The 5,098-nt window shown below is 34.5% G+C and overlaps 1 pseudogene; it reads left to right on the top strand.

Moving 5' to 3' along the window:
* Positions 1-1,939: 1,939 nt before the first annotated feature.
* Positions 1,940-4,122, top strand: LOC122898776 (annotated as a pseudogene).
* The last annotated feature ends 976 nt before the right edge of the window (positions 4,123-5,098 follow it).

The raw sequence follows: 5,098 nt of genomic DNA on the forward strand, positions 1-5,098 counted from the left end.
CTAAACCTTAATGCCCTTATTAACAAAATGGAAATAATTGTAATGTTTTCCTTATAGGTTAGCATACTGCCTCACCGATAAAAATAGTTGAATGAAATGTAATTTTTTTCTATTACTGGATATCAATCTCTCCAAAAGTAATACTTTTTAAATACCTCAATTATGTAAAATTTGCAAATCAATAGGATTATTAAGAGAGTTAAAGGAGACAACTCATATGGAATGATTCTGTATAAAATAAAGAATAAACACTCTTATTAATTATGAAGCATTTTTCCTTCAAGAAAATGACCTTCCTTAGTAACTGTAACTTTAATCATCACTTTCTACTCACCCCATATATATTGTTATGTATGTTGGGGCATTCCTAAAGATTTAATCTAACAGTCTGATTCAAAACAATGAAATAATTTTTTTCTTTACCAGATTCAGAAATGAGGATCAATTGGGAGATGCAAATGAATTAGAGTCTTTCATTCATACAAACGAATATTTAGATGCTAAAATATATGTCTTGGAAATAACAAGAAACACTGTAAAATGGAGAAAATCTGTGTGGCCCTCTTAGGATAAGTAACACGTTTAGAGTTGTACATTTTTAGCAATGCTACAATGAAGTTGGGTGAGGGGAGGGAAGGGTGGTGGAAGTTGGGGGTCTGGGGAGTCCCTGGCCACAAAAAAAAGAAAAGAAAAAAAGGGTAAGACAAGCCTTTGTGAAAAAGGTAAAAATGGGATTGGTTGACCAGTGCTGCACGTACAAATGGATAGGGGAGAATAAGTTCATATCAATGTTGTTTCTTACTTAGAATTAAATATGTGGTTCACCAAAGCTTTATCTCTGAAATACTAAACTTGAAACTTTTAGTTTTCTTATGGCCACATCACAATAAATATTCACCAAACAGGAAATTAAAAAGAGATCTTCTGTATGAATTGAACTGTACTTTCAAATCCCTGTTTTTGATACCCAGATGTATCTAATTTTGTTGAAGGTACCAGGTACTCTGAAGTTAGATTTCACAGGAAGTTGAGATTTTCCTTTCTTTCTTGAACTCAGTGAAATTCTTCAGCAATATAAATCCCTTTGAAGTCAGGTCGATATGCCAATGTTGAATCAAATTTTGTGAACTTCAAAGCCTACTCTGTTGTGGAGGATATCCTGGTGAGGTTAGATATTGCAAAAAGAAATGAGAATATAACTTGAACATTTTAACTAACTTGGTTTCTAAAGTAGTATTTGAGGTTTTTTATTCTGTGAATATTCACCTTTTTTATATACTTAAAATATTTAATACTATAATATTTTTATTATAATATTCCAAAATTTTACTTTATACTTTTTTTATACCATAGAAGATTGATAAACTTACTTTAGATGGGAATTTTACTTTCCTTTTATTGTACATGAAGGAGTTGTGGGAAGAACATAGAATTTAGAATCTTAGAAGTTTCATGAAGACTTCAGCTATACCCTTCGATCAATTGTATTCAAAAATAAATGTTAAAAATCTATATTATATAGTTTTTATAAGAACATGTAACAATATATGTATAAATGTTTAATATTCATTTACAATACATTTAAAGCATTTGAGTAAAGTTGATTTCTTTTTTTCCCCATGAAACACTGAACATTTTCAGGACCATGAATGCTGAGATTAAATCATTTGATTCTTCACTCAAAGTGATGAATATGTGGGCAACATCTCCCTGTTGTGTTAGAATGAGTTATTGCCATATTAAAATGCTATTATAGAGTCTTCTTAAAACAAATCAAAAGCAATTACCAAAAAAATGGCATTAAGCCTTCCAATACCACTTGAGAGCGAACACTAATTATTTAATTAATGACCAAATCCATTCTTTATCAAATAGGTATTGAAAATCACTCTTTACTAGGCACTACTTTCATTAAAAAAAAAAAAAAATACAACTTCACATGGTGGATGTGAAGATCCTGAACCCCAAGGCTAAGGGGGCCCAAGTCCAGGGGCACTGGCAATCAACATCAGTGTAGCCTAGGAGCTGTAGGACCTCCTGAGGACCAACGTGGGGCCTAAGGACACCATAAAGATGCTTTTTTCTGGGGCTGGAGGCATCAAGCTTACTAAAGATGGTAATGTGCTCTTCATGAAATGCAAATTCAACACCTGACAGTCACCTTAAAACCAAAGTAACAACAGCCCAGCGTGGCATAATTGGTGATGGTACCACTTCCAAAGTCCTAGTCATTGGAGAGTTGTTGAAACAGGCTCTCTACATTTCTAAGGTCTTCATCCCAAAATAATAACAAGGATTTGAATCTGCAAAGGAAAAGAAACTTTAGTTTTGGGAACAATTCAAAATAAGCAAAGAAATGGACAGGGAAGTACTTATAGTTGTGGCCAAAACATTTCTCTGTACTAAAGTGCATGCTGAACTTGCTGATGTGTTTGGGTTTTTTGCTTGTTTCTTTGCTTGCTTGTTTTTGCTGATGTCTTAACAGTGGCTGTAGTGGACTCCATTTTTGCTATTTTAAAAATAAGATGAACCTATTGGCCTCTCCATGGTTGAAATCATGGAGATGAAACATAAAACTCTGAAACAGATACAAGTCTCATCAGAGCTCTTGTTTTGGACCATGGGGCACAACATCCTGATATGAAAAAAAAAGGAGTAGAAGATGCACACATCCTCCCACACAATATGTCATTAGAATATGAGAAAACCCGGAAGTGAATTCTGGCTTTTTTTTTAAGAAAGTGCACAAGAGAGAGAGAGAAACTTGTAAAAGCTAAAAGAAAATTCATTGAACATAGTTAAAAAAAAATAATAGAACTGAAAATCAAAGTCTGTGGTGATTCAGATAAAGGATTTGTTGTTATTAGTCAAAAGGGAATTGACCTGTTTTCCTTTAATGCTCTTTCAGAAAAAGGCATAGTAGCTCTGAGTAGAGCTAAAGGAGGAAATATGGATAGGCTGACTCTTGCTTGTGGTGGAGTAGCTCTTAATTTTTTTGATGATCTAAATCTTGACAGGGACATGCAGGACTTCTTTACATTGGGAGAAAAGAAATTCACCTTTATTGAGCAATGTAACAATCTGTCAAATTTGTTCAAAGCACCAAATAAGCACACACTCACTCAAATAAAAGATTCAATAAAAGGGGCACCACAGCGTCTCAGTCAGTAAAGAGTCTGACTCTTGATTTTGGCTCAGACGTGATCTTGGGGCCCTGAGATCAAGCCTGGAGTCTAGCTTCATGTTCAGTGGGAATTTGCTTAGGATTCTCTTTCTCCTTCGGCCCCACCCCTCTGCTCGCTCACTCACTCTCTCTCTCTAAAATAAATAAATTTTCATGCTTAGCAAAATAAGTCAAGCGGAGAAAGACAACTATCATATGATCTCCCTGATATGAGGAGATGCAACATGGGGGGGTAGAGGGGGAAGGAGAAGAATAAATTAAACAAGATGGAATTGGGAGGGAGACAAACCATAAGTGACTCTTAATCTCACAAAACAAACTGAGGGTTGCTGGGGGGAGGAGGGTTGGGAGAAGGGGGGTGGGGTTATGGACATTGGGGAGGGTATGTGCTTTGGTGAGTGCTGTGAAATGTGTAAACCTGGCGATTCACAGACCTGTACCCCTGGGGATAAAAATATATATGTTTATAAAAAACAAAAAATTAAAAAAATAATAATAATAAATAAATAAATTTTTAAAAAAAGGATGCAATAAGAGATGGCTTGAGGCTGTTAAAAATGTTATTGATGAATGCTGTGTAGTTCCAGGTGCTGGGACAACAAAGAAGCCTTGATTAACTCTAAGCCCCATGTAAAGGGCAGGGCAGAACTTGCAGTTCAAGCATTTGCTAACGCAATGCTCATTATTCCCAAGGTTCTTTCTCAGAAGTCTGGTTTTGACCTTTAGGAAATGCTAACGTTCAAGGAGAACAATCAGAATCAGGTCAGCTTGTGGGTGTGGACTTGAACACAGGTGAACAAATGGTAGCAGCAGAAGTCGGCATGTGGGATAATTATTGTGTCAAGGAATAGCTTCTTCACCCCTGTGTTACGATTGCTGCCAATGTTCTCTGAGTTGATGAGATCATAGGAGCTGAAATGTCTTCTCAAAAAGGTTGAAGTTTCCTTGTATATGTAAATCATGAAGACTCTACAGAATTATCCTAAGAATATAGCTATGGAATTTTTGTCCAAGCTTCAAATAATTTTCAAAGGATTTTTTTTTCCAATACAAAAAAAAAAAAAAATAGAATACTGATATTCACATTCTGAAGTTCTGAAATTATAATTACACTATTTTTAAAAATTACTACTTGTACACACTTTAAGCAGTCTGTTTTTATACAATGGACAGGATGGCTTGTTTAGCTTCAGCGATAAAAAAAAAAATAATGTTAGGTAAGTATATTACTTAACTTGTCATTAAAGTTCCTTGAAAAACAAAAAAAAAACAAAATAAATAAATAAATAAACAAACAAAATAAGTACTTCTTTCCTTATGGAACTTATATTTTATAACATTTATATATGTAAATATATATTACATATGTAAATTGTGTTTATTATGGCAATACATAAAATTAAATATATAAATATAAATATGAAATTATTTTATTTATTATAATTTATTTTAAGTAAATCATATAATGGTAGGAAGTGTTATAGAAGAAAAGAAAACAGAGCAGAATTAGGTGTTTCAGCAGTAGAGGGAGTCCCTTGAATATAGGTTGACTTTTACACAAATTAGTAGGGTTGTCCTTAGTGAGCCTATGATATCGGAGCTAAGACTTGAAGTTGATAGAGCAAGTACTGAGAAAAACTGGGGGAGTACATCTGAAACAGAGGCAGTGACACTGGGAAGGATCTAAGGCAAGAAGGGGTCACTTCATGTGTTTGATTAAGCATGGTTTGCTGGGATCGAGGAGGAGAATACTAGGAGATGAGAAGGCGGTGTTAAGTATATATGGCCAATAAAGCTATTTAGAACTTTTATTTATATTGTGAGTGAATCAGCGAGAGCCATGGGTGGGATTTGTGGGGAAGATGGGATTGTTTGGGATCCTATTTTGAAAGGACAACTCTGACTGGGGAGTTG

The sequence above is a fragment of the Neovison vison genome, chromosome 2 (genome assembly GCF_020171115.1).
Source record: "Neovison vison isolate M4711 chromosome 2, ASM_NN_V1, whole genome shotgun sequence".
NCBI classification, from domain to species: domain Eukaryota; kingdom Metazoa; phylum Chordata; class Mammalia; order Carnivora; family Mustelidae; genus Neogale; species Neogale vison.